The following is a 13,019-nucleotide window of genomic DNA, read 5'->3' on the forward strand; positions in this document are numbered from 1 at the left end:
CAATTATTTCTTGCACTTTTAAAATACATTTTGGTATCTGTTTTAGATTTCATGTCAAGTTTTTTTAGGAGAGCTTCCCAAGTGTGCTGTGTAGGTAGCAGCATGCTGGCAAGCAAGAAGTTTTGATTTCAGTATTAATAAATCAGTTTGGTGTTTGTGGAGAAAACATGTAGCTTCCGTGTGTATCTGTTTACATGTAAGCATCCAAATATTTTGTGCAGAGTTTTGATGCCTGCGTGGCAGCAGGGCTCTTCAGGTCTTTGGCTCGAATGTGCCCTACAGGGACACATGGATTTCCATGGAAATCACGGCTTCAGTATGCGGTGGATTGTGCCATCAGTACAAAGTGGTGGTGGTGTTTTGTCATTAATAAAAATATATAATTTACTGTAGGTGAGCCTACTCCAGGTACAAAACATCCGGAAAGATCTTTATTTCATCCATGCCTCCTCCTGCTGAAATGCGTATTTGTCACCAGATAAACTTTGCTGTTTTACAGGCATATTAATCCTTGCAAAGGGGGATTTCATTCTGGAGAGAGGAAAATTGGGCAATACAGCTGTAAGAGTCAGAGCAGAGCGTATAATGACTCATTATTTATCAACAAAGACACAGCCATGAGCAGGATGTGATGGTCTGGCATGGGCTGATGTCACAGCAAGGAGTGGGAAAACGGCAAAGACAATGAGAGTATTATGACTATCTTTAACCACATAATACAATCAGACACTTTATTACTATTATTAGTCACTGCAATTCTGTAATTCCACAAACCCACTCCATCCATGTACAAAGTTGTGAAAAAATTATGTAGCAGATCATTAATTTTTCTTACAAATTCATTCTCATTTAGTTTTTCTAAGAGATGTCTAAACTGGGCAAAGTGGTTTTGAAGGAAAAGCTCTGAAGTTATCCCTTGGGGAACAAAAAAATACAGTATTGCCAGCTCAATCCATTCGAAAGAATGAATCAGGCTCCTGGAGAAAGGAGGAGTAGTTCAAAACACAGGACTAAATGAAAAAACCCTCATATTCTTTGTATTTGCTTCTCTTGCTTTGCATACTTCGGGCTTACACTTTCAACCTTCTCTTTGCAGTCACGGCAGCTGGAAACTTACCTTTTCAATGGAAAACAAGAATCTGGCTTAATCACATGAATCCCAGAGCTAGAGCTTCAAGGAAAGCTCTCTTTCCCCTTCAGCTTGTGATTTGGCAAGTGGTAAAGGTGCAGACAGCTCTGAGACTTACAGGGACAGTCCATAAGAGAGAAGCATTTAAATGGTAATCTTTGGCAATCCTAATGGTCTCCAAAGGAGCAAATTTTCATCCCTCTAGGAAGAGCAAGCTGAGCATTACAATTTGACATTCTTTTTCCTTTTTGAATCACATAGGAGAAAAATCTGGCAGACTGGAAAAGGTGGCAGCTGGAGCATAAACATCTTGCGAGGCTTAGCCCTTAAAGAAAGAGGCAAAGGGCTGTCCAGGGCCGCCCTCCTGCCTTTGGGGAAGGATACCCCCAGCCCTCTGCTCGTGCACGGAACCTGGAGCACAGAGGACCTAACACAGCCCCTCTCCTGCCTTTGCCTGGGGGTCAGCAAACCAACAAAAGCAATATCTGGCCACGTTCCCCTTGGGCCATCAGCTGGTAGCATCCCTTTACCTGGACCAAGCCGTGGCTCGTGCCCAGGCGAGTGGTCACACCGTGGGAAGGGGAGCACTCGCGCTCCCTTAGGGACCTGCCTCCTAATGGCACCCGGGTCTTTGTCTTCTGAGCCAGCGAGCTACCGTCTCTCTGATGAAGAACATTACCAGTTTTAAGTAATTTGTTCCGCGCATTGCGAAAATCTAAAGGAGATTATTACAATTCACTTTTTCAATTAATTTCTACCCAGTGTTTTTAGATTGCTCCAGTTATCTTTGATATTCATTCCTATAAGCTGTTTCCAAACAGTTAGGGGGCTGATATACATGAAGAAGTTAAAAACCAGTAACTCTTGCGAGGCAGCGGCCATAGAAGGACCGTCAGCCCCCACTGTGCCGTAATCATGATTGAAACGAAGAACAAAATCTTAAGCGCTTTTTGCCCAGCGGGCTGGAAATCAGCAGCACTGTAAGCTTTAAAGCATCGGCACAGCTTGTCAATACAGCGCACTTCTCTCTTGTACGTTACCCAAATGACGTCTCCAATATAAAAATAAATCACAAGCCTAATCTTGGGGGAGCTCTCTGAATTCAGTGGTCAGTGCTGGACATCAGGGAGGGAACACAATGTCTGATTTTTCTCTTGCTCTTCATTCCTTCTGGTTCCCAGCACATCTTTCCATCCTCTCCTTTCCTTGGCTATCATTTTCTGACACAACAAAAATCTGTAAAGATGAAGCCATTTTTATTAACTTCTGCAGCCACATATTACATCTGCTCTAAGCTTTTCTCTAGACAATCAATCAGCGTGTCTCTTCGTTGCACCCCCTTAACCTCTACTTAATAAGTCACCGGCACAAAAAATCTATTTTACCACTCCTTTTCCCAAATTTCCCTGTTCCATCCAATCCATACTGGTACCATCTGCCCCGAGCAGAAACTTAGGGCATTACATGGGGGAAGCAGGAACCTGTAGGGGGGATTTTCCATTGCCAGACGTTTTGAGTCTGCTTGATTTCAGCACAGGGAACGCGTTATGCCAGAGGTACCTGGGGACTGTTTCGGCACAGCCAACCTGGGCGAGCCGAGGAAAGCTGTAGCAGTGCACCAAAGCAGGTCTCTCCCACCATCTCCCTTCGGAAGCACATAGCCGGTCCTGTCGGCAGGGCGGGCGGCCCAGGACTGCGGTCGGTACAGGGGTCAGCTGGGTCTGGTTTCAGCAAATTTTGCTTCATGAAGCGCTTGGGCTGTTTTACAGCACAGGTTCCTGTCCTGTGCATCCCGTCCCAGCACCGGCAATATGCACCAGCCACCAGTGAAAGCAACAGGCTTTCTTGCCCCTGCAAAATTAACACCTGGTGGCACAGCACATGTCCCCGGGTGACAGCACGCCCTGCCTCGGCATGCCCCACAACCTGCTGCGAGGACACAAACTGCTGCCTGCATCTACCTTGGTGTAAAGCAGCAGGCATGCAAAATGACTTTTTCCCTCCTTTTCAGTTTAATAGTCTCTTGGTCCTACTCAGGTAATTACACCGGTATGGCTCTTTGTAAGCTTTTTTTATTGTCCCTAGTATTCCCCCTGGCAAAGAACTGAGGAAAATGTCAATTTTCTAAAAGTACTCTGGCTTAAGCTGACTGCTGGTGATGTAATGTGGCCATCCCTAAAGTCCAGACTGTATAACTATAACCAAAATTGAGTTATTTCTTGTTTCCAGAACAATTTATTTAGCACTATTAAGAAAAAGTCTGTAGAATAGAAAATATACACTGAACTGCTTTTCTTTTTTTTCCCCCCATGAGTATAAGAAAGCATTTTTGAGGGTCTATTCTAAGAAATATTTTGGTAAAATGTTTATCTAACAAAACTCACTGTCTGCTATCTGGCTTCTGCCAGGGGAGAAATGCATATTTTCAGCCTCAATGCTTCTAGCAGTAGTTTTGGATTTGTGATGAGGACAATACTTTCATCCCAACAGGTCATTTTAGCATTTATCCACAAATGATGGACAAAAGGTTTTTGTAGTGAAAGGAGGGAAGGAAAGCAGTACTATTTAAGAGGAATGCTGGCCGGTTTTGAAAATGTTCCGTGAGATAATGATATGGGGTTTTTTTACTAATCTCTTAGTAGATTTTGGAAATTACAGGAACCAGCCCTTCCAGTAGAGGTACTAACATTAATGCTAAAGAATAAAATGTATCAAAGGCCTCAGTATTTGATTATCAAAATATCTAATTTCACTATTCTGAACTTGTTTTTTTTAAACAAGCCAGACATTGAGCTGGTCAAAGCTAATATATTTGGAGCAAACTTTTAAACTATAACAGCTTAACGTGACCAAAAGCAGTATTCTGTGGTACGTTCTCAGTCATTTTTGTTTTCCCTTTTAATAAGCAGATCGCTTCTGCACCTGTACAGTGCTCCAAATAAGTCTGCCTAAGTGAAAACAGTAAAGCCATATATTTGCAATCTCTTTAGCATCTCCTCCAGCTTTTAGAAGTGTTCCTCTGAGCTCATCCCATTCATTTATACGTTATCCAAAAAACCAGCTAACAACTTGTACCCCCTCGTCCTGCGGCATAAGGATTGGTCACTCTGAGGGTTAATGTCATGTTTGTAAATAGCCCCTTGGCTAGATCCTTTTGGAAGACCCGGGACCAACCCAGAGATGCAAATCCTCCCCTTCTCCAAACTTCTGTGAATGAATCTTACAGTGCAGGAATTGGGTATTGATCCATTCACAGACAGGGTTTTACAGTGACTTTATAGTTCCCACAAATCCTTACCCTGTCGTGGGTCTTGGGAGCATGTACGGCTGGTACAGCCCCCGCCCGGGCATTCACGGGGGAAACGATACCTGCCTCTGTAATCCATCCCTCCTCCGACCCATCCGACCACCCCTCCACAGCCACCCTCCCCGACACAAATGGCACCAGCCTCGCCCGCACAAATTGAGAAATGGCATCGCCCGCTCCCTCCAGCCTTCCTGTTGTGCTGTTTATAAAAGAAATGTCTGCCCTAAATACAGCTCTGTATTTTACCTATCGGCTCCCCCTCCCTGGCAGGTCTCCAGCGTGTTGCTCTTCGGTCCAGTTTACATGTATATATTGCCACTTTCTGCCTATCAGCAGGAGACCGGCACCTTCAGTCACGATTAACTCTAATGGCAAACAGGTATATTGCGAAGTTACTGTGACAGGCAGACAGCCTAAAACTCCTTCTCTTCCCTCTCTGGGACACCGTAACAGCAGGTTCATTTCCTTCAGACTTATTCTAGAAATTTTTCTTTGATATACTCCCTGGGATACCCTGCACAGACGCCCAGGCTTAGTGCTGTGTGATTTATTTTCACATTAACAGAATACCCAGGAAGTCAGCCCATCCCACCCATGCTAGTAAAGGGCTCAGGTCCGCCAGCTCTTTCTCTAAGCAGCATCCTTGTTCTGAGCCACGCTCATCCATACCCCAAGGTGTGTCCCAATTGCGCTATCCCAAAGGTTTGTCTAGATTATGGGGCTCCCTCTGATAGTGGTACCATCTTATTCACCACATGCAATGAGTTTTTCAGTCGACGTGGCACAGCGTCATTCGACACAGAGGTACCTGGATGAGGCTGGGTCCTCTCAGTAGCAGAGATGAATTAGCACTGCGCACCAGTGCCGTGCTGCTATACTTTGCCTTTCCCCTCTGATATATAAAGCTCCACGCTATCAAAGCTATATTGCACCTAAAGTACCTCCGGTGGATGCCCTCAGGGCTGGATCGTGCTGTGCAGATGTACACCATTTTTCTGGTGTTTTATTCCACAAACAAATTGCTCTTGACCTGCATTTAAAAAAAAAAAATCAAAATAGCAAGGAATAATCACTATTTAGGATTGTCAAAGGCTCAGTAGTATTTTCTCCTCTTAGCTGATTCTTGAGATGAAACTTGGATTTAAAAAAACAAACAAAAAACCTGTGGTAGGCATAATGTTTTTAGACGCTCTATTACCTCTTTATATTCTTTCTCACCAAGTTCTCATGGAAAATGTAAGTCTTTAGGCACTCAAAATGCTTTCCAGCCAACGTAAGGAAAACAGCCTTTGCTGAGCTGCATTTTCTATAGCATTTGCATAAAAATACAGTTCCATTCTCGGTATATGCTGCAAAAATTGGACTTTTTTATTTCCATTAAGTTGGAAACTGTCCATATTGCCATATGTAGCCATTTTATCTTTCCTCTTTCCTTTCTTATAAAGCACAATCCTTGATGCCAGCTTGCTTTATGTTTTTGCCATTCACAGGGAAGTAAAAAATAGCAGCACCATTCCTGAAGAGAGAGCAGCAGAACAATAACTTTGCTTGAAATCCAGAGCAGCAAAAATTCACCAAAACTAACCATTTAGTTAGATTTCAAGGTGTTTAGATATAAAAGAAATGGAGTCAGGTAATTCAGAAGAAGGCCCCTTGCATTCTTCATTACAAGTGGGAGGCGATGGTATAGGCAGTTTTTGCAAAAAGGCTGAGCTTGCAAGAAGACTTATTTTTACTAATTACGCCTATTCGGTGTCCAGCTTTGCCATGAACACACCATTACCACCTCCTCAGAGTCCCAGTTTCCCTGGTTTTACACATCTAAGGGCACCCGCTGCTACTCAGGCAGCGTTAGGTCTGGTCCCATGTCGGCCCTTATGCCTTGTTTGTGCTAAAAATTAATTATTTAAGCCTTAAAAACATCCAACCTTTTGTTTCTTTGCTTTGACCATGCTGTGACATTAGAGAGCAGTGCTCAGATGAAAACACTTTCGTTTGACTCATTTCATTAAAACACCCTTTCTCCATTTCATGGGGGGGTTTTTTGTTTTGTTTTTGTTTTGTTGGTTTTTTCTTTTTTTCTTTTTAGGGAGGCAGAGAGGTGCCTCCTGAACACGATCGAGCACAACTGGAAAAAGCAGGGGCTCGGCGCGGCACCGCACGCGGGGCCAGGTGCGGGGCAACGCCGACTCCAGCAGCATCATACTGAGAAACCTGCTTGGTTTTGGGCAAGTATCCCCAAAATGACTGTCGCCTCCCTTGTACGTCTGCGAGGGAGCCCTTGGCTCCTTGCTGCTGCCCCGGGCAAGCTGCCAGCAGGCACGGGCAGGGAGGTAAGCTCGGGGCCGGTGTTCCCGCGTGCTGGGCTGGGGAAGGGCCGAGCAGATGGAGAGGGCACCGCTGCTTCAGAAGAGAGGAATGGTTGTAGGGGGAGGGAGGGAAAACGTTGTTTCCTGAATAAGTCACCTCAAGTTAAAGCCTTTGGGTTGTGTAGAGCAGCCGAGGCTGGTGCTGTCCCCCGGTGAATAACAAAGGAGATGCCAGCTCCCGTCTTGAGCTCGGTTTTTATTCTTGCGTTCAGGGAGCTCACTCATCTCAGTAGCTCTTTGCAGCTCTTCCTCGTCACACACGCTGGGTGAGGGCTGGCTGTCCCAGAAAGTGAGACACCTTCCCAGCAAACGAGGAGGCAAAGCCAAGCCCAGAGGAGAGGGGTTTGGCCATGGTGTTTGTTCTGGGATCTCCCCTCTCAAGTCCCCGTACGGGTCACTCGCGGCTCGGCAAACCCTTCCCTCCCCTCCCAGACCTTCACCCGGGGACAGCCTCACACACGGGAGGCAGCGGGGAAAGATAATCTTTACCCATGCCAACTCTAAGCTCTCATGTGCCAGAGAAAGCAGCTATTTGCCCTCTCAGGCAATAAACGGCAATTAGTTTTTTCGCTGCTCATCAGCAGCCACCTACTTTCTCTGTAGGCAAGAGCCAGCCTTGCTTCTTTACATTTCTCACGGTGTCATATAAGAATCAGCAATCCCACCCGGCGCTTGCCCAGCTTCAGCAAACGCTGCTTGGATCCGGCAGTGCGGTGCGGACAGGGAGCTGCAACCAGCGCCATTTGGCTCCACTTGTTTTGGCGTACCAGGGTCCTGCGGGCAAGGTCCCCGCCACTAGTACATATTCTCATTTTAACAATTAAAGAAAGGTGAAACGGCATCCAAACTGCAAAGCTTCCCACGGAGGCAGTGCCAGTGCTCCTCGTGGCCAAATTGGGCAGAGGAGCAGGGACCTCCCTGCAGCAGCAACGGCACCAAGACAGCCGGGGGCTGGATGAGGTGGATTTCCCTGAACAACAACAGGTGAAAATGGAGACTTGTAGAAAGAAAACAAACAAACAAACAAACCAGAACAAACTATAGGAGGGAAGCTGTACGGCAGTAAGCAGAAATGAACTGAAATCTTGTCTCACTAATGCCATCATCTCAGTTATCCTTTCTGCCTCCTCTAACACCTATCAGTTATCACATCCTCTTGCTGACTTCAGATCTTCAGCTGCATCATCTTCCAGCAAACTCTCGCAAGGTTAACTACTGGGAACAATCCCATCCCAGTCAAACGGAGCTAATAATCTTAGTAAAAGTTATCCCCAAATGACTACTTCAAGATTAGGGCCCTGGCACACGAAGCTTCCCAGGCAGCAGCTGCCATAAAACCATTCAGCATCCAAAGAGACCTACGCAAGTTGTCTAAGCAATGTTAAAACCAACAAACGATAACGCACTGGATTTCAGGCGGGTTGCACGATGCCGGGGCTGGAGCCAGCCCTTACCCGTGCCCAGCCTCCAGCCCCACGGCAGCCCCTGGGCTCGGGGAGCCCCCGCCCTACCCAGGGATTAATTTATGGAGCTTTTGAACGTTGCCTTTATCACCAAGCACCTCGTCTGGGCTTTTTACTTAAACATGTTAATTACTTGTGCATGGAAATTGCAGCACAGCCACAAGCACGTGTTGGATTGATTTCTGCCGTGGTGGTGCTCATGGCCCTCGTTTAGCTGGCTTACCTGCACGCTGCCCCTGTCCTGCAAATTGAGCGAGTCATGTGAACCTCAGCAAAAAGGAGTTGGAAGAAGGTTTCCAGTTATTCAGAAACTACTCATTAAAGCATTTGAAGAGTATTTGGAACCTGTGTTTTAAAGAGGATGGTCAAGATCCACAGCTGTGCTTACATCAGCAGAATGACAGTGGTATTAATGAAAAGAGGTCAAATTATGCCAGCCAGAACACTGACCCTGGACTTTTAAAATAAAGGCAAAATACAAATACAGAGATCATTCACAGAGCGAGTAGCACAGGGAGAAATTGAAGTGCACCTTGGGTGCTCACATGTGTGTTTGTGCCCAAGAGAAGGTAAGTCGGCATGCACTTCATCGAGGATGCTGTGTCTCATATGCTGAGAAACAGTCCACAAATTTCATAACAGTAAAAGGTCCTCCCTGGATGAAGCTTGAAGCAATTGCGCAGCCTCAGAGACAACAAGCAGGTAAACCAGATTTTGCCACAGGGCTAAAGGAGGTTGTAGAGAGGTGGGGGTCGGTCTCTTCTCCCAGGTAACAAGTGGTAGGATGAGAGGAAATGGCCTCAAGTTGCGCCAGGGGAGGTTTAGATTGATATTAGGAAAAATTTCTTCACTGAAGGGGTTATCAAGCTGGAAGAGGCTGCCCAGGGAAGTGATTGAGTCGCCATCCCTGGAGGTATTTAAAAGACGTTTGGATGAGGTGCTTAGGGACATGGTGTAGTGGTGCTCTTGCCAGTGTTAGGTTTACGGTTGGACTCGATGATCTTAAAGGTCTTTTCCAACCTGTGCGATTCTGTGATTCTGTGATTCTGTAAATAATGAAGATCAGTGTTTAGCAATTAACTTAGGCAACTGCATCACCCATGTTTCTTTTTCGTATGGCAAAACTGGACTCAGAAGAGTGAAGAAATGTAAACAGAGTAATTTCTCCTACATCAGCTGTAGTTTGCCGACTTTGTCAGCCGTGATCTAGGTCCCCAAAACCTCCATGCAGAGAGCACCAAGCTCGTTCCAGCGTCGCGCCGTCCAACGGCCAGCAGCACGAGCGCGCAGGGGACACGGTCAGCAAGGAAGGGGGAAGAAAGCGGGTGGGGGACCTTACCCTCTGCTGGTGGGACGAGCCTGCACCTCCCTGTGTCACTGCCCCAGCACCAGCCCGCACCGCAGCCGCTCGCCTCCTCTCCTCCACGCCCTCCCAGCCTGCCAGGCTTACATGTCTCGTCTCCAGCATTTAAGGGTGGGAGAAGCTCCTTCCTTCACCGCCTGGCGAGCTCTGGCCTCCTTCGCTTGCATGTCACACTCCCGCTACCTAAATGCTGGCTGGGTGACTGCCTGGCAGCTTGGGGAAGCACAGGTTTGCTATTAAAGGCACCAGAGTGACAGGCTGTTTCTTCTGGTTTCCGTCTCCTTCCTTCCGACCAGGCTATTTTTAAAGTTTGGGAAAGGATTCAAGTCAAATGAGAAAAAACCCAACCACTTCTAGGCATATTTATACAATAGTCTTCTTTTTTTTTTCTTACTGGTTTATTTTTGCACGTGCTGTGCTTTCATCGTGGGATCTTTTTGCTTGTTTTGAGGGTTTGTTTTGTTGTCTTTTTTTTCTTTCAAAGGAAACCAATGAAAAAAATCATCATCCTGGTGGCCAGTAATTGTCAGGTTAGATATGAGATAAAACTAGAAGCAATGATACAACTTTTTGGAACAAGTACAGAAACAGAAACGCTGCTCATTTTAGCTGCTGCACGGTTGCACATTTGTGGCATGCTGTGGTCTCGCAGGCTGCGCGCAGACCTAACGGCCCGTATTTTTGGTACGTAACCATAGATCATACTCTAATGCTCTGCCTTCCTCTCCGGAGCTGCTAAATGGAGCCAACAGCATTTCTCTGCCACAGGCTGGATTCATTAGTAAAGAAGCAAGAGGCACTTGGGGTAAGGAATAAAATTCCCACTCCAATTTTTTGTGTCAGTCCCTCCAACGGTGTTCAGTGCACAAACTTGCTTTCCTGGGAGCCTTGCTGATGAGCAGGTTTTCTGCTCTGGCCATAAAGCCCGTCTGACAGCGAGCACCTATGCCCCTGTAGCCCTCGGGGAAGGCCAGAGGATGGCCCGGCCATCCTTATTCAGATTTATTTCAACAAACTGGTCAGTCATCCCTTTTTCTGGATTCGCCCCCGCCTGCAGCGGCTGCATGGGACACTGTTAGCCCATTGCTCGGACGGTGCCCTCGGCCACCGTGGCGTGCCTGGCTCCTGCCGCCCAAGTGCACCGTCGAGGCTTGGGGCTGCCATTGACTGTCCTTGATGAACATTGCACGTATTTGCAGGCAACGAATACCTGCTGTGACAAAAAATACAAAACGAGGGAAATAAAATTGCATAGGTTGTTGTTTCAGCTTGGGATAATGACTCCACCGGCATCTGCAGGCTGACACGCTGCTTAGATTAATGTCGCTTTCAAGAACGTGGCTTGATTTTTCCTTTAAACATTTGTCTTTACCAACAAGCCCCTCACCTTAGCACCGAATAATTGACTCTGCCTTGAAGATACTAGAGTTTGTCACAACGCTTTAAATATTGGGCTGGCTGCAGCTCTCACGTAGCCAAGGCAAGCAGCTGAGGAGTCGGCAGCGCCTCACCTCCCCGTGCCATGGTGGGGTTGGGTGTGTTGAACCACCAGCTGCCCCGCCAGCGTGGCAAGCAGCTCCTCACCGCTGCTCCCAGACCTGGCTGCTCAGGCTGCCCAAAACACATCAAAGCTCAAGGGTTTCCCCCAGATCTGCCTGAGGAGAGGAGAAATGGGAAGCACCAATTGCCATCCACCCCTCCTGCAACACCGAGCCAGACAGCTCTTCATTGCTTTCTTCCCTTCCAAAACTTTTTAGTATTTTAATTAATAATTTAATTAATAATTTAAAAACACTTTAAGTTCACTGGCAAAAGTGGCCAAGCACAATCACTGTATAACGGAGCCATATATTCACTTTCAACCACACACTGACCATCTTCCTGCACAGGAGAGAACCCGCACCAACAAAATCATCCTGGCTACAAACTACCTTATCACTTTCTCAAAAGAGATATTTTTCAGCATTATTTAGAGCACAGAAAGGAAAAAAGAGAGGAAACTGTTTAAAGTCAGCAACACAAAGGTAAGATCTCTTCAGATAAACATAAACGTGACGGCACAATTTTCTTTGGTCTTCTTTCTATCAAATCTAAAAAATTATTTTTAATTGATTCTTGAAGCACTTTTTGAAGTTCAATAAATGCTTCAGAAATCAGTTGGGAGTCCACAAATGTTAATAGTATTTAGCTCATTTCAATAAAAATGGCCTCATTAACATGCCAGCTGCTAAAATGTGTGATACCAACTGTGTCCTTCTGCCAGCCTGCAGGGAAGCATTCCTACTTACTACTCAGTTTTGCTTTAAAAGAGATCATTTAGAAAACATACCCATTTTACTGGTTGCATGTGTTCAGATAATAATTACTTCACTACTGCCCTACCCCCAAAAATGGCTTTAAAAGTCCCCAGCAGCCCTTCCAATGAGGTGAGCTCAGGCTGGCTTTCTTTGCGGATTTTTTTCCCGCAGGCAAGTAAAACCTCATTCACTTTCCCATCCATCAGTGCAGAAGGAGCCAGGTGAGCACCGCGCCTGTCTGAGGCGAGAAGTTTTTCATTATGGCTCTGCTATGTGGAAATAAATAATCTTTGCTCAGCCCTGCCGCTGTCAAGCCATGACTGGCAGCTGTAGCTCCCTCGACTGCGTGTAACCACCCAACCTCCAGCTCCAGAATTTGAGAGTCATATCGTAGCTAGCATGACAGTGAGTGCCTGTGCCTTCACCCATCTACATGAACTAAGGATGCCCCACATTTTAGCTATATAAACAGCTTTTTAACTAGTGTTTGCGCATTGTGGTTAGCTTTCCGAGGCCTGTGGATGAAAGCCATTAGAAGCTTTCAGGACTGGGGTGATGCCTGTGTTCAAATGGTTACAACATCTAACGCAGGCTCAGGGCAGAAATAACATTTGGAAGCTCGTTTGGAAACTTTTAATTTGCTGCTGTAAGCTCCTTAAGCCAGCTGCTGCTGCTGCTGCCACCCTCCTGGCCCGCCCTTGCATGGTGAGGACTCCAGGCAATGCTGCAGTGCTTTAGGGGCACAGTAACAGTAGCAGTAATAATGACGTGCCAAATTAAACCAAGTCATTAGGTCACAAGGTAAGAAGTGCTATATAAGTATTTTCAGAGAAAATGTGAGACTTTGTTCAATAATGTCCTGATCAAGTCAATGAGATGGGCAAAATCCAACTCAAAAAGGTCACCAACAGGTGGTAACACCAAAGATTTCCACATCTAATACATATCTCCAGCCTAAGGCTGCGTTAATAATTCAAGATCCCAACGTATATCTCAGCTCAAGAAAACCGACACGCTCTGGCCTTTAAGAGTCAGGTTTTGATTCTCGGATTATGTGAATGCCTCTTCCTTGTGCTTACATTTGTGACCGT

The sequence above is a fragment of the Ciconia boyciana genome, chromosome 5 (genome assembly GCF_034638445.1).
Source record: "Ciconia boyciana chromosome 5, ASM3463844v1, whole genome shotgun sequence".
Classification (NCBI taxonomy): Eukaryota; Metazoa; Chordata; class Aves; order Ciconiiformes; family Ciconiidae; genus Ciconia; species Ciconia boyciana.